Raw genomic sequence first — 23,562 nt, 5'->3', positions numbered from 1 at the left:
ATTCCCACTGAACTCAGTGCTATTCATTCGTCCCATTCGCACTGAACTCACTGCTTTTCACTGGCCCCATTCTCACTGAACTCGCCATTTTCACTGACACCATTCTCTGAGCACTCACTGCTTTTCACTGGCTCCATTCTCAATGAACTAACTGCTATTCACTGACCCCATTCTCACTGCCCTCACTGCTTTTCACTGGCCCCATTCTCAGTGAATTCACTGCTTTCCACTGGCCCCATTCTCACTGAACTCACTGCTTTTCACTGACCCCATTCTCACTGCACTCACTGCTTTTCACTGGCCCCATTCTCAATGAACTAACTGCTTTTCACTGACCCCATTCTCACTGCACTCACTGCTTTTCACTGGCCCCATTCTCAGCGAACTCATTGCTTTTCACTGGCCTCATTCTCAGTGAACTCACGGCTTTTCACTGGCCCCATTCTCACTGAACTCACTGCTTTTCACTGGCCCCATTCCAACTGAACTCACTGATTTTCACTGGCTCCATTCTCACTGCATTCTCAGCTTTACACTGGCCCCATTCTCACTGAACTCACTGCTTTTCACTGGCGCCATTCTCACTGTACTCACTGCTTTTCACTGGCCCCATTCTCACTGAACTCACTGCTTTTCACTGGCCCCATTCTCACTGAACTCACAGCTTTTCACTGACCCAATTTCCAATCAATTCTCAGCTTTTCACTGTCCCCATTCTCACTGAACACACTGCTTTTCACTGGCCCATTTTCACTGAACTCACTGCATTTCACTGGCCCATTCTCACTGAACTCACTGCTTTTCGCTGGCCCCATTCTCACTGAACTCACTGCTTTTCACTGACCCAATTCCCACTCACTTCTCAGCTTTTCACTGGCCCCATTCTCACTGAACTCACTGCTTTTCACTGGCCCCATTCTCACTGAACTCACTGCTTTTCACTGGCTGCAATCTCACTGCATTCTCAGCTTTTCACTGGCCCCATTCACACTGAACTCACTGCTTTTCACTGGCTCCATTCTCACTCTACTCACTGCGTTCCACTGGCCACATTCTCACTGAACTCGCGGCTTTTCACTGGCCCCATTCTCACTGAACTCACTGCGTTTCACTGGCTCCATTCTCACTCATCTCACTGCTTTTCACTGGCCCCCATTCCCACTGAACTCGCCATTTTCACTGACACCATTCTCTGAGCACTCACTGCTTTTCACTGGCTCCATTCTCAATGAACTAACTGCTTTTCACTGACCCCATTCTCACTGCCCTCACTGCTTTTCACTGGCCCCATTCTCAGTGAATTCACTGCTTTCCACTGGCCCCATTCTCACTAAACTCACTGCTTTTCACTGATCCCATTCTCACTGCACGCACTGCTTTTCACTGGCCCCATTCTCACTGAACTCACTGCTTTTCACTGACCCCATTCTCACTGCACTCACTGCTTTTCACTGGCCCCATTCTCAGTGAACTCATTGCTTTTCACTGGCCTCATTCTCAGTGAACTCACTGCTTTTCACTGGCCCCATTCTCACTGAACTCACTGATTTTCATTGGCTCCATTCTCACTGCATTCTCAGCTTTACACTGGCCCCATTCTCACTGAACTCACTGCTTTTCACTGGCCCCATTCTCACTGAACTCACTGCTTTTCACTGGCTGCAATCTCACTGCATTCTCAGCTTTTCACTGGCCCCATTCACACTGAACTCACTGCTTTTCACTGGCTCCATTCTCACTCTACTCACTGCGTTTCACTGGCCACATTCTCACTGAACTCACGGCTTTTCACTGGCCCCATTCTCACTGAACTCACTGCATTTCACTGGCTCCATTCTCACTCATCTCACTGCTTTTCACTGGCCCCCATTCCCACTGAACTCAGTGCTATTCAGTCGCCCCATTCGCACTGAACTCACTGCTTTTCACTGGCCCCATACTCACTGAACTCGCCATTTTCACTGACACCATTCTCTGAGCACTCACTGCTTTTCACTGGCTCCATTCTCAATGAACTAACTGCTTTTCACTGACCCCATTCTCACTGCCCTCACTGCTTTTCACTGGCCCCATTCTCAGTGAATTCACTGCTTTTCACTGGCCCCATGCTCACTGAACTCACTGCTTGTCACTGACCCCATTCTCACTGCATTCTCAGCTTTACACTGACCCCATTCTCACTGCACTCACTGCTTTTCACTGGCCCCATTCTCAGTGAACTCATTGCTTTTCACTGGCCTCATTCTCAGTGAACTCACGGCTTTTCACTGGCCCCATTCTCACTGAACTCACTGCTTTTCACTGGCCCCATTCCAACTGAACTCACTGATTTTCACTGGCTTCATTCTCACTGCATTCTCAGCTTTACACTGGCCGCATTCTCACTGAACTCACTGCTTTTCACTCGCGCCATTCTCACTGTACTCACTGCTTTTCACTGGCCCCATTCTCACTGAACTCACTGCTTTTCACTGGCCCCATTCTCAGTGAACTCATTGCTTTTCACTGGCCTCATTCTCAGTGAACTCACTGCTTTTCACTGGCCCCATTCTCACTGAACTCACTGCTTATCACTGGCCCCATTCCAACTGAACTCGCTGATTTTCATTGGCTCCATTCTCACTGCATTCCCAGCTTTACACTGGCCCCATTCTCACTGAACTCACTGCTTTTCACTGGCCCCATTCTCACTGAACTCACTGCTTTTCACTGGCCCCATTCTCACTGAACTCACTGCTTTTCACTCGCGCCATTCTCACTGTACTCACTGCTTTTCACTGGCCCCATTCTCAGTGAACTCATTGCTTTTCACTGGCCTCATTCTCAGTGAACTCACTGCTTTTCACTGGCCCCATTCTCACTGAACTCACTGCTTTTCACTGGCCCCATTCCAACTGAACTCACTGATTTTCATTGGCTCCATTCTCACTGCATTCCCAGCTTTACACTGGCCCCATTCTCACTGAACTCACTGCTTTTCACTGGCCCCATTCTCACTGAACTCACTGCTTGTCACTGTCTGCAATCTCACTGCATTCTCAGCTTTTCACTGGCCCCATTCACACTGAACTCACTGCTTTTCACTGGCTCCATTCTCACTCTACTCACTGCGTTTCACTGGCCCCATTCTCAATGAACTCACTGCTTTTCAATCGCCCAATTCTCACTCAATTCTCAGCTTTTCAATGACCCATTCTCACTGAACTCACTGCGTTTCACTGGCCCCATTCTCAATGAAATCACTGCTTTTCAAACGCCCAATTCTCACTCAATTCTCAGCTTTTCACTGGCCCATTCCAACTGAACTCACTGATTTTCACTGGCTCCATTCTCAGTGCATTCTCAGCTTTTCACTGGCCCCATTGTCACTGAACTCCCTGCTTTTCACTGGCCCCATTCTCACTGAACTCACTGATTTTCACTGGCTCCATTGTCACTGCATTCTCAGCTTTTGACCGGGGCCATTCACACTGAACTCAGTGCTTTTCACTGGCCCCATATTCATTGAACTCTCAATTTTCACTGACCCCATTCTCACTGAAGTCACTGCCTTTCGCTGGCCCCATTCTCACTGAACTCACTGCTTTTCACTGGCCCCATTCTCACTGAACTCACTGCTTTTCGCTGATCCATTCTAACTCTAATCTCTGCGTTTCACTGGCCCCATTCTCACTGAACTCACTGAACTCACTGCTTTTCACAGGCTCCATTCTCACTCATCTCACTGCTTTTCACTGGCCCCATTCTCACTGTACTCACTGCTTTTCACTGGCCCCATTCTCACTGAACTCACTGCTTTTCACTGGCCCCATTCTCACTGAACTCACTATTTTTCACTGGCCCCATTCTCACTGAACTCACAGCATTTCACTGACCCAATACCCACTCAATTCTCAGCTTTTCACTGACCCCATTCTCACTGCACTCACTGCTTTTCACTGGCCCCATTCACACTGAACTCACTGCTTTCCACTGGCCCCTTTCTCACTGAACTCACTGTTTTTCACGGGCTCCATTCTCACTCTCCTCACTGCGTTTCATTGGCAACATTCTCACGGAACTCACTGCTTTTCACAGGCTCCATTCTCACTCATCTCACTGCATTTCACTGGCCCCATTCTCACTGGACTCATTGCTTCTCACTGGCCCCATTCTCACTGAACTCACTGCTTTTCACTGGCCCCATTCTCACTGAACTCACTGCTTTTCACTGGCCCCATTCTCACTGAACTCATTGCCTTTCACTAGCTACAATCTCACTGCATTCTCAGCTTTTCACTGGCCCCATTCTCACTGAACACACTGCTTTTGCGGGCCCCATTCTCACTGAACTCACTGCTTTTCACTGGCCCCATTCACACTGAACTCATTGCTTTTCACTGGCTCCATTCTCACTCTACTCACTGCGTTTCACTGGCCCCATTCTCACTGAACTCACTGCAATTCATTGGCCCCATTCTTACTGAACTCACTGCTTTTCACTTGACAATTCTCACTGAACTCAGTGCTTTTCATTGGCCCCATTCTCACTGAACTCACTGATTTTCACTGGCTCCAATATTACTGCATTCTCAGCTTTTCACTGGCTCCATTCTCACTGAAATCACTGCTTTTCACTGGCCCCATTTTCCCTGAACTCTCTATTTTCACTGACCCCATTCTCACTGCACTCACTGCTTTTCACTGGCTCCATTCTCACTGAAATCACTGCTTTTCACTGGCCCCATTTTCCCTGAACTCTCTATTTTCACTGACCCCATTCTCACTGCACTCTCTGATTTTCACTGGCCCCATTTTCACTGAACTCTCAATTTTCACTGACCCCATTCTCACTGAACTCACTGCTTTTCACTGACCCCATTCTCACTGCACTCACTGCTTTTCACTGGCCCCATTCTCAGTGAACTCATTGCTTTTCACTGGCCTCATTCTCAGTGAACTCACTGCTTTTCACTGGCCCCATTCTCACTGAACTCACTGATTTTCATTGGCTCCATTCTCACTGCATTCTCAGCTTTACACTGGCCCCATTCTCACTGAACTCACTGCTTTTCACTGGCCCCATTCTCACTGAACTCACTGCTTTTCACTGGCTGCAATCTCACTGCATTCTCAGCTTTTCACTGGCCCCATTCACACTGAACTCACTGCTTTTCACTGGCTCCATTCTCACTCTACTCACTGCGTTTCACTGGCCACATTCTCACTGAACTCACGGCTTTTCACTGGCCCCATTCTCACTGAACTCACTGCATTTCACTGGCTCCATTCTCACTCATCTCACTGCTTTTCACTGGCCCCCATTCCCACTGAACTCAGTGCTATTCATTGGCCCCATTCGCACTGAACTCACTGCTTTTCACTGGCCCCATACTCACTGAACTCGCCATTTTCACTGACACCATTCTCTGAGCACTCACTGCTTTTCACTGGCTCCATTCTCAATGAACTAACTGCTTTTCACTGACCCCATTCTCACTGCCCTCACTGCTTTTCACTGGCCCCATTCTCAGTGAATTCACTGCTTTTCACTGGCCCCATGCTCACTGAACTCACTGCTTTTCACTGACCCCATTCTCACTGCATTCCCAGCTTTACACTGACCCCATTCTCACTGCACTCACTGCTTTTCACTGGCCCCATTCTCAGTGAACTCATTGCTTTTCACTGGCCTCATTCTCAGTGAACTCACGGCTTTTCACTGGCCCCATTCTCACTGAACTCACTGCTTTTCACTGGCCCCATTCCAACTGAACTCACTGATTTTCACTGGCTTCATTCTCACTGCATTCTCAGCTTTACACTGGCCGAATTCTCACTGAACTCACTGCTTTTCACTCGCGCCATTCTCACTGTACTCACTGCTTTTCACTGGCCCCATTCTCACTGAACTCACTGCTTTTCACTGGCCCCATTCTCAGTGAACTCATTGCTTTTCACTGGCCTCATTCTCAGTGAACTCACTGCTTTTCACTGGCCCCATTCTCACTGAACTCACTGCTTATCACTGGCCCCATTCCAACTGAACTCGCTGATTTTCATTGGCTCCATTCTCACTGCATTCCCAGCTTTACACTGGCCCCATTCTCACTGAACTCACTGCTTTTCACTGGCCCCATTCTCACTGAACTCACTGCTTTTCACTGGCCCCATTCTCACTGAACTCACTGCTTTTCACTCGCGCCATTCTCACTGTACTCACTGCTTTTCACTGGCCCCATTCTCAGTGAACTCATTGCTTTTCACTGGCCTCATTCTCAGTGAACTCATTGCTTTTCACTGGCCTCATTCTCAGTGAACTCACTGCTTTTCACTGGCCCCATTCTCACTGAACTCACTGCTTTTCACTGGCCCCATTCCAACTGAACTCACTGATTTTCATTGGCTCCATTCTCACTGCATTCCCAGCTTTACACTGGCCCCATTCTCACTGAACTCACTGCTTTTCACTGGCCCCATTCTCACTGAACTCACTGCTTGTCACTGTCTGCAATCTCACTGCATTCTCAGCTTTTCACTGGCCCCATTCACACTGAACTCACTGCTTTTCACTGGCTCCATTCTCACTCTACTCACTGCGTTTCACTGGCCCCATTCTCAATGAACTCACTGCTTTTCAATCACCCAATTCTCACTCAATTCTCAGCTTTTCAATGACCCATTCTCACTGAACTCACTGCGTTTCACTGGCCCCATTCTCAATGAAATCACTGCTTTTCAAACGCCCAATTCTCACTCAATTCTCAGCTTTTCACTGGCCCCATTCCAACTGAACTCACTGATTTTCACTGGCTCCATTCTCAGTGCATTCTCAGCTTTTCACTGGCCCCATTGTCACTGAACTCCCTGCTTTTCACTGGCCCCATTCTCACTGAACTCACTGATTTTCACTGGCTCCATTGTCACTGCATTCTCAGCTTTTGACCGGGGCCATTCACACTGAACTCAGTGCTTTTCACTGGCCCCATATTCATTGAACTCTCAATTTTCACTGACCCCATTCTCACTGAAATCACTGCCTTTCACTGGCCCCATTCTCACTGAACTCACTGCTTTTCACTGGCCCCATTCTCACTGAACTCACTGCTTTTCGCTGATCCATTCTAACTCTAATCTCTGCGTTTCACTGGCCCCATTCTCACTGAACTCACTGAACTCACTGCTTTTCACAGGCTCCATTCTCACTCATCTCACTGCTTTTCACTGGCCCCATTCTCACTGGACTCATTGCTTCTCACTGGCCCCATTCTCACTGAACTCACTGCTTTTCACTGGCCCCATTCTCACTGAACTCACTGCTTTTCACTGGCCCCATTCTCACTGAACTCATTGCTTTTCACTGGCTACAATCTCACTGCATTCTCAGCTTTTCACTGGCCCCATTCTCACTGAACACACTGCTTTTGCGGGCCCCATTCTCACTGAACTCACTGCTTTTCACTGGCCCCATTCACACTGAACTCATTGCTTTTCACTGGCTCCATTCTCACTCTACTCACTGCGTTTCACTGGCCCCATTCTCACTGAACTCACTGCAATTCATTGGCCCCATTCTTACTGAACTCACTGCTTTTCACTTGACAATTCTCACTGAACTCAGTGCTTTTCATTGGCCCCATTCTCACTGAACTCACTGATTTTCACTGGCTCCAATATTACTGCATTCTCAGCTTTTCACTGGCTCCATTCTCACTGAAATCACTGCTTTTCACTGGCCCCATTTTCCCTGAACTCTCTATTTTCACTGACCCCATTCTCACTGCACTCACTGCTTTTCACTGGCCCCATTCTCAATGAACTCACTGCTTTTCAATCGCCCAATTCTCACTTAATTCTCCGCTTTTCACTGGCCCCATTCGCACTGAACTCACTGCTTTTCACGGAGCCAATTCTCACTCAATTCTCAGCTTTTCACTGGCCCCATTCTCACTGAACTCACTGCTTTTCACTGGCCCCATTCTCACTGAACTCACTGCTTTTCACTGGCCCCATTCTCACTGAACTCACTGCTTTTCACTGGCTCCATTCTCACTCTACTCTCTGCGTTTCACTGGCCCCATTCTCACTGTACTCACTGAACTCACTGCTTTTCACTGGCTCCATTCTCACTCTACTCTCTGCTTTTCACTGGCCCCATTCTCACTGAACTCACTGCGTTTCACTGGCTCCATTCTCACTCTTCTCACTGCTTTTCACTGGCCCCATGCTCACTGAACTCACTGCTTTTCACTGGCCCCATTCTCACTGAACTCACTGCTTTTCACTGGCCCCATTCACACTGAACTCACTGCTTTTCACTGGCTCCATTCTCACTCTACTCACTCCGTTTCACTGGCCCCATTTTCACTGAACTCACTGCTTTTCACTGGCCCCATTCTCACTGAACTCACTGCTTTTCACTGACGAAAATCCCACTCAATTCTCAGCTTTTCACTGGCCCCATTCTCACTGAACTCACTGCTTTTCTCTGGCCCCATTCTCACTGAACTCACTGCTTTTCTCTGGCCCCATTCTCACTGAACTCACTGCTTTTCACTGGCTCCAATCTCACTGCATTCTCAGCTTTTCACTGGCCCCATTCCCACTGAACTCACTGCTTTTCACTGGCCCCATTCACACTAACCTCACTGCTTTTCACTGGCTCCATTCTCACTCTACTCACTGACTTAAACTGGCCCCATTGTCACTGAACTCACTGCTTTTCACTGGTCCCATTCTCACTGAACTCACTGCGTTTCACTGGCTCCATTCTCACTCATGTCACTGCTTTTCACTGGCCCCATTCTCACTCATGTCACTGCTTTTCACTGGCGCCATTCTCACTGAACTCACTGCTTTTCACTGGCCCCATTCTCACTGAACTCACTGCGTTTCACTGGCTCCATTCTCACTCATCTCACTGCTTTTCACTGGCCCCATTCTCACTGAACTCAGTGCTTTTCATTGGCCCCATTCGCGCTGAACCAACTGCTTTTCACTGGCCCCATTCTCACTGAACTCTCCATTTTCACTGACAACATTCGCACAGCACTCACTGCTTTTCTCTGGCCCCATTCTCAATGAACTAACTGCCTTTCAATCACCCAACTCTCACTCAATTCTCAGCTTTTCACTGGCCCCATTCTCACTGAACTCACTGCTTTTCACTGGCCCCATTCTCACTGAACTCAGTGCTTTTCATTGGCCCCACCCGCGCTGAACTCACTGCTTTTCACTGGCCCCATTCTCACTGAACTCTCCATTTTCACTGACACCATTCCCACAGCACTCACTGTTTTTCACTGGCCCCATTCTCAATGAACTAACTGCCTTTCAATCACCCAACTCTCACTCAATTCTCAGCTTTTCACTGGCCCCACTCTCACTGAACTCACTGCTTTTCACCGGCTCCATTCTCAGTGAACTCACTACCTTTCTCTGGCCCCATTCTCAGTGAATTCACTGCTTTTCACTGGCCCCATTCTCAATGCACTCACTGCTTTTCACTGGCCCCATTTTCACTGAACTCTCAATTTGCACTGACCCCATTCTCACTGAACTCACTGCCTTTCGCTGGCCAAATTCTCACTGAACTCACTGCTTTTCACTGGCTCCATTCTCACTCTACTCACTGCGTTTCACTGGCCCCATTCTCACTGAACTCACTGCTTTTCACTGGCCCCATTTTCCCTGAACTCACTGCTTTTCACTGGCCCCATTCTCACTGAACTCACTGCTTTTCACTGACGAAAATCCCACTCAATTCTCAGCTTTTCACTGGCCCCATTCTCACTGAACTCACTGCTTTTCTCTGGCCCCATTCTCACTGAACTCACTGCTTTTCACTGGCTCCAATCTCACTGCATTCTCAGCTTTTCACTGGCCCCATTCTCACTGAACTCACTGCTTTTCACTGGCCCCATTCACACTAACCTCACTGCTTTTCACTGGCTCCTTTCTCACTCCACTCACTGAGTTAAACTGGCCCCATTGTCACTGAACTCACTGCTTTTCACTGGTCCCATTCTCACTGAACTCACTGCGTTTCACTGGCTGCATTCTCACTCATGTCACTGCTTTTCACTGGCCCCATTCTCACTCATGTCACTGCTTTTCACTGGCCCCATTCTCACTGAACTCACTGCTTTTCACTGGCCCCATTCTCACTGAACTCACTGCGTTTCACTGGCTCCATTCTCACTCATCTCACTGCTTTTCACTGGCCCCATTCTCACTGAACTCAGTGCTTTTCATTGGCCCCATTCGCGCTGAACCCACTGCTTTTCACTGGCCCCATTCTCACTGAACTCTCCATTTTCACTGACAACATTCGCACAGCACTCACTGCTTTTCTCTGGCCCCATTCTCAATGAACTAACTGCCTTTCAATCACCCAACTCTCACTCAATTCTCAGCTTTTCACTGGCCCCATTCTCACTGAACTCACTGCTTTTCACTGGCCCCATTCTCAATGCACTCACTGCTTTTCTCTGGCCCCATTCTCAGTGAATTCTCAGCTTTTTACTGGCCCCATTCTCACTGAACTCACTGCTTTTCACTGGCCCCATTTTCACTGAACTCTCACTTTGCACTGACCCCATTCTCACTGAACTCACTGCCTTTCGCTGGCCCAATTGTCACTAAACTCACTGCTTTCCACTGGCCCCATTCTCACTGACCTCACTGCGTTTCACTGGCCCCATTCTCACTGAACTCACTGCTTTTCACTGGCTCCATTCTCACTCTACTCACTGCGTTTCACTGGCCCCATTCTCACTGAACTCACTGCTTTTCACAGGCTCCATTCTCACTCATCTCACTGCTTTTCACTGGCCCCATTCTCACTGAACTCACTGCTTTTCACTGGCCCCATTTTCACTGAACTCACTGCTTTTCACTGGCCCCATTCTCACTGAACTCACTGCTTTTCACTGACGAAAATCCCACTCAATTCTCAGCTTTTCACTGGCCCCATTCTCACTGAACTCACTGCTTTTCTCTGGCCCCATTCTCACTGAACTCACTGCTTTTCACTGGCTCCAATCTCACTGCATTCTCAGTTTTTCACTGGCCGCATTCTCACTGAACACACTGATTTTCACTGGCCCCATTTTCACTGAACTCTCAATTTTCACTGACCCCATTCTCAATGAACTCACTGCTTTTCACTGGCCCCATACTCACTGAACTTACTGCTTTTCACTGGCCCCATTCTCACTGAACTCACTGCTTTTCACTGGCCCCATTCTCATTGAACTCACTGCTTTTCACTGGCTCCATTCTCACTCTACTCATTGCGTTTCAGTGGCTCCATTCTCACTGAACTCACTGCTTTTCACTGGCCCCATTCTCACTGAACTCACTGCTTTTCACAGGCTCCATTCTCACTCATCTCACTGCTTTTCACTGGCCCCATTCTCACTGAACTCACTGCTTTTCACTGGCCCCATTTTCACTGAACTCACTGCTTTTCACTGGCCCCATTCTCACTGAACTCACTGCTTTTCACTGACGAAAATCCCACTCAATTCTCAGCTTTTCACTGGCCCCATTCTCACTGAACTCACTGCTTTTCTCTGGCCCCATTCTCACTGAACTCACTGCTTTTCACTGGCTCCAATCTCACTGCATTCTCAGCTTTTCACTGGCCCCATTCTCACTGAACTCACTGCTTTTCACTGGCCCCATTCACACTAACCTCACTGCTTTTCACTGGCTCCTTTCTCACTCCACTCACTGAGTTAAACTGGCCCCATTGTCACTGAACTCACTGCTTTTCACTGGTCCCATTCTCACTGAACTCACTGCGTTTCACTGGCTGCATTCTCACTCATGTCACTGCTTTTCACTGGCCCCATTCTCACTCATGTTACTGCTTTTCACTGGCCCCATTCTCACTGAACTCACTGCTTTTCACTGGCCCCATTCTCACTGAACTCACTGCGTTTCACTGGCTCCATTCTCACTCATCTCACTGCTTTTCACTGGCCCCATTCTCACTGAACTCAGTGCTTTTCATTGGCCCCATTCGCGCTGAACCCACTGCTTTTCACTGGCCCCATTCTCACTGAACTCTCCATTTTCACTGACAACATTCGCACAGCACTCACTGCTTTTCTCTGGCCCCATTCTCAATGAACTAACTGCCTTTCAATCACCCAACTCTCACTCAATTCTCAGCTTTTCACTGGCCCCATTCTCACTGAACTCACTGCTTTTCACTGGCCCCATTCTCAATGCACTCACTGCTTTTCTCTGGCCCCATTCTCAGTGAATTCTCAGCTTTTTACTGGCCCCATTCTCACTGAACTCACTGCTTTTCACTGGCCCCATTTTCACTGAACTCTCACTTTGCACTGACCCCATTCTCACTGAACTCACTGCCTTTCGCTGGCCCAATTGTCACTAAACTCACTGCTTTCCACTGGCCCCATTCTCACTGACCTCACTGCCTTTCACTGGCCCCATTCTCACTGAACTCACTGCTTTTCACTGGCTCCATTCTCACTCTACTCACTGCGTTTCACTGGCCCCATTCTCACTGAACTCACTGCTTTTCACAGGCTCCATTCTCACTCATCTCACTGCTTTTCACTGGCCCCATTCTCACTGAACTCACTGCTTTTCACTGGCCCCATTTTCACTGAACTCACTGCTTTTCACTGGCCCCATTCTCACTGAACTCACTGCTTTTCACTGACGAAAATCCCACTCAATTCTCAGCTTTTCACTGGCCCCATTCTCACTGAACTCACTGCTTTTCTCTGGCCCCATTCTCACTGAACTCACTGCTTTTCACTGGCTCCAATCTCACTGCATTCTCAGTTTTTCACTGGCCGCATTCTCACTGAACACACTGATTTTCACTGGCCCCATTTTCACTGAACTCTCAATTTTCACTGACCCCATTCTCAATGAACTCACTGCTTTTCACTGGCCCCATACTCACTGAACTTACTGCTTTTCACTGGCCCCATTCTCACTGAACTCACTGCTTTTCACTGGCCCCATTCTCATTGAACTCACTGCTTTTCACTGGCTCCATTCTCACTCTACTCATTGCGTTTCAGTGGCTCCATTCTCACTGAACTCACTGCTTTTCACTGGCCCCATTCTCACTGAACTCACTGCGTTTCACTGGCTCCATTCTCATTCTTCTCACTGCTTTTCACTGGCCCCATGCTCACTGAACTCACTGCTTTTCACTGGCCCCATTCTCACTGAACTCACTGCTTTTCACTGGCCCCATTCACACTGAACTCACTGCTTTTCACTGGCTCCATTCTCACTCTACTCACTCCGTTTCACTGGCCCCATTCTCACTGAACTCACTGCTTTTCACCGGCTCCATTCTCAGTGAACTCACTGCCTTTCTCTGGCCCCATTCTCAGTGAATTCACTGCTTTTCACTGGCCCCATTCTCAATGCACTCACTGCATTTCACTGGCCCCATTCCCACTCAATTCTCAGCTTTTTACTGGCCCCATTCTCACTGAACTCACTGCTTTTCACTGGCCCCATTTTCACTGAACTCTGAATTTGCACTGACCCCATTCTCACTGAACTCACTGCTTTCCACTGGCCCATTCTCACTGACCTCACTGCTTTTCACTGGCTCCATTCTCACTCTACTTACTGTGTTTCACTGGCCCCATTCTCACTGAACTCACTGCTTTTCCCCGGCTCCATTCTCACTCATCTCACTGCTTTTCACTGGCCCCATTCTCACTGAACTCACTGCTTTTCACTGGCCCCATTTTCACTGAACTCACTACTTTTCACTGGCCCCATTCTCACTGAACTCACAGCTTTTCACTGGCCCCATTCTCACTCTACTCACTGTGTTTCTATGGCCCCATTCTCACTGAACTGACTGCTTTTCACTGAACCCCATTCTCACTGAACTCACTGCGTTTCACTGGCTCCATTCTCACTCATGTCACTGCTTTTCACTGGCCCCATTCTCACTGAACTCACTGCTTTTCACTGGCCCCATTCTCACTGAACTCACTGCGTTTCACTGGCTCCATTCTCACTCATCTCACTGCTTTTCACTGGCCCCATTCTCACTGAACTCAGTGCTTTTCATTGGCCCCACCCGCGCTGAACTCACTGCTTTTCACTGGCCCCATTCTCACTGAACTCTCCATTTTCACTGACACCATTCCCACAGCACTCACTGTTTTTCACTGGCCCCATTCTCAATGAACTAACTGCCTTTCAATCACCCAACTCTCACTCAATTCTCAGCTTTTCACTGGCCCCATTCTCACTGAACTCACTGCTTTTCACCGGCTCCATTCTCAGTGAACTCACTACCTTTCTCTGGCCCCATTCTCAGTGAATTCACTGCTTTTCACTGGCCCCATTCTCAATGCACTCACTGCTTTTCACTGGCCCCATTCTCACTCAATTCTCAGCATTTTACTGGCCCCATTCTCACTGAACTCACTGCTTTTCACTGGCCCCATTTTCACTGAACTCTCAATTTGCACTGACCCCATTCTCACTGAACTCACTGCCTTTCGCTGGCCAAATTCTGACTGAACTCACTGCTTTCCACTGGCCCCATTCTCACTGACCTCACAGCTTTGCACTGGCTCCATTCTCACTCTACTCACTGCGTTTCACTGGCCCCATTCTCACTGAACTCACTGCTTTTCACAGGCTCCATTCTCACTCATCTCACTGATTTTCACTGGCCCCATTCTCACTGAACTCACTGCTTTTCACTGGCCCCATTTTCACTGAACTCACTGCTTTTCACTGGCCCCATACTCACTGAACTCACTGCTTTTCACTGACGTAATTCCCACTCAATTCTCAGCTTTTCACTGGCCCCATTCTCACCGAACTCACTGCTTTTCTCTGGCCCCATTCTCACTGAACTCACTGCTTATCACTGGCTCCAATCTCACTGCATTCTCAGCTTTTCACTGGCCCCATTCTCACTGAACACACTGATTTTCACTGGCCCCATTTTCACTGAACTCTCAATTTTCACTGACCCCATTCTCACCGAACTCACAGCTTTTTGCGGGCCCCATTCTCACTGAACTCACTGCTTTTCACTGGCCCCATTCTCCATGAACTCACTGCTTTTCACTGATCCAATTCCCACTCAATTCTCAGCTTTTCACTGGCCCCATTCTCACTGAACTCACTGCTTTTCACTGGCACCATTCTCACTGAACTCACTGCTTTTCACTGGCTCCAATCTCACTGCATTCTCAGCTTTTCACTGGCCCCATTCTCACTGACCACACTGCTTTTCGCTGGCCCCATTCTCACTGAACTCACTGCTTTTCACTGGCCCCATTCACACTGACCTCACTGCTTTTCACTGGCTCCATTCTCACTCTACTCACTGCGTTAAACTGGCCCCATTGTCACTGAACTCACTGCTTTTCACTGGTCCCATTCTCACTGAACTCACTGCGTTTCACTGGCTCCATTCTCACTCATGTCACTGCATTTCACTGGCCCCATTGCACTCATGTCACTGCTTTTCACTGGCCCCATTCTCACTGAACTCACTGCTTTTCACTGGCTCCAATCTCACTGCATTCTCAACTTTTCACTGGCCCCATTCTCACTGAACACACTGATTTTCACTGGCCCAATTTTCACTGAACTCTCAATTTTCATTGACCCCATTCTCACTGAACTCACTGATTTTCGCTGGCCCCATTCTCACTGAACTCACTGCTTTTCACTGGCCCCATTCACACTGACCTCACTGCTTTTCACTGGCTCCATTCTCACTGAACTCACTGCGTTTCGCTGGCTCCATTCTCACTCTTCTCACTGCTTTTCACTGGCCCCATGCTCACTGACCTCACTGCGTTCCACTGGCCCCATTCTCACTCATCTCACTGCTTTTCACTGGCCCCATTCTCACTGAACTCACTGTTTTTCACTGGCTCCATTTTCACTGAACTCACTGCTTTTCACTGGCCCCATTCTCACTGAACTCACTGCTTTTCACTGACGAAAATCCCACTCAATTCTCAGCTTTTCACTGGCCCCATTCTCACTGAACTCACTGCTTTTCTCTGGCCCCATTGTCACTGAACTCACTGCTTTTCACTGGCTCCAATCTCACTGAACACACTGATTTTCACTGGCCCCATTTTCACTGAACTCACTGCTTTTCACTGGCCTGATTCACACTGAACTCACTGCTTTTCACTGGTCCAATCTCACTGCATTCTCAGCTTTTCACTGGCCCCGTTCTCATTGAACACACTGCTTTTCACTGGCCCCATTTTCACTGAACTCTCAATTTTCACTGACCCCAGTCTCACTGAACTCACTGCTTTTCGCCGACCCCATTCTCACTGAACTCACTGCTTTTCACTGGCCCCATTCACACTGAACTCACTGCTCTTCACTGGCCTCATTCTCACTTAACTCAATGCTTTTCATTGGCCCCATTCTCACTGAACTCACTGATTTTCACTGGCTCAAATCTCACTGCCATCTTAGCTTTTCACTGACCCCATTCTCACTAAACTCATTGCTTTTCGCTGGACCCATTTTCACTGACCTCACTGCTTTTCACTGGCTCCATTCTCACTCTACTCACTGCGTTTCACTGGCCCCATTCTCACTGAACTCACTGCTTTTCACAGGCTCCATTCGCACTCATCTCACTGCTTTTAACTGCCCCCATTCTCACTGAACTCACTGCTTTTCACTGGCCCCATTTTCACTGAACTCACTGCTTTTCACTGCCCCCATTCTCACTGAACTCACTGCTTTTCACTGGCTCCATTCTCACTGAACTCACTGCTTTTCACTGGCCCCATTTTCCCTGAACTCTCAATTTTCACTGTCCCCATTCTCACTGCACTCACTGCTTTTCGCTGGCCCCATTCTAACTGAACTCTCTGCATTTCACTGGCCCCATTCACACTGAACTCACAGCTGTTCACTCTCCCCATTCTCACTCTACTCACTGCGTTTCACTGGCCCCATTCTCACTCATCTCACTGCTTTTCACTGGCCCCATTCTCACTGTACTCACTGCTTTTCACTGGCCCCATTCTCACTGAAGTCACTGCCTTTCGCTGGCCCCATTCTCACTGTACTCACTGCTTTTCACTGTCCTCATTCTCACTGAACTCACTGCTTTTCACTGGCTCCATTCTCACTCCACTCTCTGCTTTTCACTGGCCCCATTCTCACTGAACTCACTGCTTTTCACTGGCCCCATTCTCACTGAACTCACTGCTTTTCACTGACCCAATTCCCACTCAATTCTCAGCTTTTCACTGGCCCCATTCTCACCGAACTCACTGCTTTTCTCTGGCCCCATTCTCACTGAACTCACTGCTTATCACTGGCTCCAATCTCACTGCATTCTCAGCTTTTCACTGGCCCCATTCTCACTGAACACACTGATTTTCACTGGCCCCATTTTCACTGAACTCTCAATTTTCACTGACCCCATTCTCACCGAACTCACAGCTTTTTGCGGGCCCCATTCTCACTGAACTCACTGCTTTTCACTGGCCCCATTCTCCATGAACTCACTGCTTTTCACTGATCCAATTCCCACTCAATTCTCAGCTTTTCACTGGCCCCATTCTCACTGAACTCACTGCTTTTCACAGGCTCCATTCGCACTCATCTCACTGCTTTTAACTGCCCCCATTCTCACTGAACTCACTGCTTTTCACTGGCCCCATTTTCACTGAACTCACTGCTTTTCACTGCCCCCATTCTCACTGAACTCACTGCTTTTCACTGGCTCCATTCTCACTGAACTCACTGCTTTTCACTGGCCCCATTTTCCCTGAACTCTCAATTTTCACTGTCCCCATTCTCACTGCACTCACTGCTTTTCGCTGGCCCCATTCTAACTGAACTCTCTGCATTTCACTGGCCCCATTCACACTGAACTCACAGCTGTTCACTCTCCCCATTCTCACTCTACTCACTGCGTTTCACTGGCCCCATTCTCACTCATCTCACTGCTTTTCACTGGCCCCATTCTCACTGTACTCACTGCTTTTCACTGGCCCCATTCTCACTGAAGTCACTGCCTTTCGCTGGCCCCATTCTCACTGTACTCACTGCTTTTCACTGTCCTCATTCTCACTGAACTCACTGCTTTTCACTGGCTCCATTCTCACTCCACTCTCTGCTTTTCACTGGCCCCATTCTCACTGAACTCACTGCTTTTCACTGGCCCCATTCTCACTGAACTCACTGCTTTTCACTGACCCAATTCCCACTCAATTCTCAGCTTTTCACTGGCCCCATTCTCACCGAACTCACTGCTTTTCTCTGGCCCCATTCTCACTGAACTCACTGCTTATCACTGGCTCCAATCTCACTGCATTCTCAGCTTTTCACTGGCCCCATTCTCACTGAACACACTGATTTTCACTGGCCCCATTTTCACTGAACTCTCAATTTTCACTGACCCCATTCTCACCGAACTCACAGCTTTTTGCGGGCCCCATTCTCACTGAACTCACTGCTTTTCACTGGCCCCATTCTCACTGAACTCACTGCTTTTCACTGATCCAATTCCCACTCAATTCTCAGCTTTTCACTGGCCCCATTCTCACTGAACTCACTGCTTTTCACTGGCACCATTCTCACTGAACTCACTGCTTTTCACTGGCTCCAATCTCACTGCATTCTCAGCTTTTCACTGGCCCCATTCTCACTGACCACACTGCTTTTCGCTGGCCCCATTCTCACTGAACTCACTGCTTTTCACTGGCCACATTCACACTGACCTCACTGCTTTTCACTGGCTCCATTCTCACTCTACTCACTGCGTTAAACTGGCCCCATTGTCACTGAACTCACTGCTTTTCACTGGTCCCATTCTCACTGAACTCACTGCGTTTCACTGGCTCCATTCTCACTCATGTCACTGCATTTCACTGGCCCCATTGCACTCATGTCACTGCTTTTCACTGGCCCCATTCTCACTGAACTCACTGCTTTTCACTGGCTCCAATCTCACTGCATTCTCAGCTTTTCACTGGCCCCATTCTCACTGAACACACTGATTTTCACTGGCCCAATTTTCACTGAACTCTCAATTTTCATTGACCCCATTCTCACTGAACTCACTGCTTTTCGCTGGCCCCATTCTCACTGAACTCACTGCTTTTCACTGGCCCCATTCACACTGACCTCACTGCTTTTCACTGGCTCCATTCTCACTCTACTCACTGCGATTCAATGGCCCCATTCTCACTGAACTCACTGCTTTTCGCTGGCCCCATTCTCACTGAACTCAGTGCTTTTCACTGGCCCCATTCACACTGAACTCACTGCTTTTCACTGGCCCCATTCTCACTGAACTCACTGCGTTTCGCTGGCTCCATTCTCACTCTTCTCACTGCTTTTCACTGGCCCCATGCTCACTGAACTCACTGCGTTCCACTGGCCCCATTCTCACTCATCTCACTGCTTTTCACTGGCCCCATTCTCACTGAACTCACTGTTTTTCACTGGCTCCATTTTCACTGAACTCACTGCTTTTCACTGGCCCCATTCTCACTGAACTCACTGCTTTTCACTGACGAAAATCCCACTCAATTCTCAGCTTTTCACTGGCCCCATTCTCACTGAACTCACTGCTTTTCTCTGGCCCCATTGTCACTGAACTCACTGCTTTTCACTGGCTCCAATCTCACTGAACACACTGATTTTCACTGGCCCCATTTTCACTGAACTCACTGCTTTTCACTGGCCTGATTCACACTGAACTCACTGCTTTTCACTGGTCCAATCTCACTGCATTCTCAGCTTTTCACTGGCCCCGTTCTCATTGAACACACTGCTTTTCACTGGCCCCATTTTCACTGAACTCTCAATTTTCACTGACCCCAGTCTCACTGAACTCACTGCTTTTCGCCGACCCCATTCTCACTGAACTCACTGCTTTTCACTGGCCCCATTCACACTGAACTCACTGCTCTTCACTGGCCTCATTCTCACTTAACTCAATGCTTTTCATTGGCCCCATTCTCACTGAACTCACTGATTTTCACTGGCTCAAATCTCACTGCCATCTTAGCTTTTCACTGACCCCATTCTCACTAAACTCATTGCTTTTCGCTGGACCCATTTTCACTGACCTCACTGCTTTTCACTGGCTCCATTCTCACTCTACTCACTGCGTTTCACTGGCCCCATTCTCACTGAACTCACTGCTTTTCACAGGCTCCATTCGCACTCATCTCACTGCTTTTAACTGCCCCCATTCTCACTGAACTCACTGCTTTTCACTGGCCCCATTTTCACTGAACTCACTGCTTTTCACTGCCCCCATTCTCACTGAACTCACTGCTTTTCACTGGCTCCATTCTCACTGAACTCACTGCTTTTCACTGGCCCCATTTTCCCTGAACTCTCAATTTTCACTGTCCCCATTCTCACTGCACTCACTGCTTTTCGCTGGCCCCATTCTAACTGAACTCTCTGCATTTCACTGGCCCCATTCACACTGAACTCACAGCTGTTCACTCTCCCCATTCTCACTCTACTCACTGCGTTTCACTGGCCCCATTCTCACTCATCTCACTGCTTTTCACTGGCCCCATTCTCACTGTACTCACTGCTTTTCACTGGCCCCATTCTCACTGAAGTCACTGCCTTTCGCTGGCCCCATTCTCACTGTACTCACTGCTTTTCACTGTCCTCATTCTCACTGAACTCACTGCTTTTCACTGGCTCCATTCTCACTCCACTCTCTGCTTTTCACTGGCCCCATTCTCACTGAACTCACTGCTTTTCACTGGCCCCATTCTCACTGAACTCACTGCTTTTCACTGACCCAATTCCCACTCAATTCTCAGCTTTTCACTGGCCCCATTCTCACTGAACTCACTGCTTTTCACTGGCCCCATTCTCACTGAACTCACTGCTTTTCACTGGCTGCAATCTCACTGCATTCTCAGCTTTTCACTGGCCCCATTCACACTGAACTCACTGCTTTTCACTGGCTCCATTCTCACTCTACTCACTGCGTTTCACTGGCCACATTCTCACTGAACTCACGACTTTTCACTGGCCCCATTCTCACTGAACTCACTGCGTTTCACTGGCTCCATTCTCACTGAACTCACTGCGTTTCACTGGCTCCATTCTCACTCATCTCACTGCTTTTCACTGGCCCCCATTCCCACTGAACTCAGTGCTATTCATTGGCCCCATTCTCAGTGAACTCACTGCTTTTCACTGGCCCCATACTCACTGAACTCGCCATTTTCACAGACACCATTCTCTGAGCACTCACTGCTTTTCACTGGCTCCATTCTCAATGAACTAACTGCTTTTCACTGACCCCATTCTCACTGCCCTCACTGCTTTTCACTGGCCCCATTCTCAGTGAATTCACTGCTTTTCACTGGCCCCATGCTCACTGAACTCACTGCTTTTCACTGACCCCATTCTCACTGCACTCACCGCTTTTCACTGACCCCATTCTCACTGCACTCACTGCTTTTCACTGGCCCCATTCTCAGTGAACTCATTGCTTTTCACTGGCCTCATTCTCAGTGAACTCACTGCTTTTCACTGGCCCCATTCTCACTGAACTCACTGCTTTTCACTGGCCCCATTCCAACTGAACTCACTGATTTTCACTGACCCAATTCCCAATCTATTATCAGCTTTTTACTCTCCCCATTCTCACTGAACTCACTGCTTTTCACTGGCCCCATTTTCACTGAACTCACTGCTTTTCGCTGGCCCCATTCTCACTGAACTCACTGCTTTTCACTGGCTCCAATCTCACTGCATTCTCAGCTTTTCACTGGCCCCATTCTCACTGAACTCACTGCTTTTCACTGATCCAATTCCCACTCAATTCTCAGCTTTTCACTGGCCCCATTCTCACGGAACTCAATGCTTTTCACTGGCCCATTCTCACTTCACTGCTTTTCACTGGCCCCATTCTCACTGAACTCACTGCTTTTCACTGCCCCATTCTCACTGAACTCACTGCTTTTCACTGACCCAATTCCCACTCAATTCTCAGCTTTTCACTGGCCCCATTCTCACTGAACTCACTGCTTTTCACTGGCCCCATTCTCACCGAACTCACTGCTTTTCACTGGCTGCAATCTCACTGCATTCTCAGCTGTTCACTGGCCCCATTCACACTGAACTCACTGCTTTTCACTGGCTCCATTCTCACTGAACTCACTGCGTTTCACTGGCTCCATTCTCACTCATCTCACTGCTTTTCACTGGCCCCCATTCCCACTGAACTCAGTGCTATTCATTCGCCCCATTCGCACTGAACTCACTGCTTTTCACTGGCCCCATACTCACTGAACTCGCCATTTTCACTGACACCATTCTCTGAGCACTCACTGCTTTTCACTGGCTCCATTCTCAATGAACTAACTGCTTTTCACTGACCCCATTCTCACTGCCCTCACTGCTTTTCACTGGCCCCATTCTCAGTGAATTCACTGCTTTTCACTGGCCCCATGCTCACTGAACTCACTGCTTTTCACTGACCCCATTCTCACTGCATTCTCAGCTTTACACTGACCCCATTCTCACTGCACTCACTGCTTTTCACTGGCCCCATTCTCAGTGAACTCATTGCTTTTCACTGGCCTCATTCTCAGTGAACTCACGGCTTTTCACTGGCCCCATTCTCACTGAACTCACTGCTTTTCACTGGCCCCATTCCAACTGAACTCACTGATTTTCACTGGCTTCATTCTCACTGCATTCTCAGCTTTACACTGGCCGCATTCTCACTGAACTCACTGCTTTTCACTCGCGCCATTCTCACTGTACTCACTGCTTTTCACTGGCCCCATTCTCACTGAACTCACTGCTTTTCACTGGCCCCATTCTCAGTGAACTCATTGCTTTTCACTGGCCTCATTCTCAGTGAACTCACTGCTTTTCACTGGCCCCATTCTCACTGAACTCACTGCTTATCACTGGCCCCATTCCAACTGAACTCACTGATTTTCATTGGCTCCATTCTCACTGCATTCCCAGCTTTACACTGGCCCCATTCTCACTGAACTCACTGCTTTTCACTGGCCCCATTCTCACTGAACTCACTGCTTTTCACTGGCCCCATTCTCACTGAACTCACTGCTTTTCACTCGCGCCATTCTCACTGTACTCACTGCTTTTCACTGGCCCCATTCTCACTGAACTCACTGCTTTTCACTGGCCCCATTCTCAGTGAACTCATTGCTTTTCACTGGCCTCATTCTCAGTGAACTCACTGCATTTCACTGGCCCCATTCTCACTGAACTCACTGCTTTTCACTGGCCCCATTCCAACTGAACTCACTGATTTTCATTGGCTCCATTCTCACTGCATTCCCAGCTTTACACTGGCCCCATTCTCACTGAACTCACTGCTTTTCACTGGCCCCATTCTCACTGAACTCACTGATTTTCACTGGCTCCATTGTCACTGCATTCTCAGCTTTTGACCGGGGCCATTCACACTGAACTCAGTGCTTTTCACTGGCCCCAAATTCATTGAACTCTCAATTTTCACTGACCCCATTCTCACTGAAGTCACTGCCTTTCGCTGGCCCCATTCTCACTGAACTCACTGCTTTT

This window comes from Mustelus asterias, chromosome 15, assembly GCF_964213995.1.
Source record: "Mustelus asterias chromosome 15, sMusAst1.hap1.1, whole genome shotgun sequence".
NCBI lineage: Eukaryota > Metazoa > Chordata > Chondrichthyes > Carcharhiniformes > Triakidae > Mustelus > Mustelus asterias.
Note: the sequence above shows the minus strand (reverse complement) of the source record.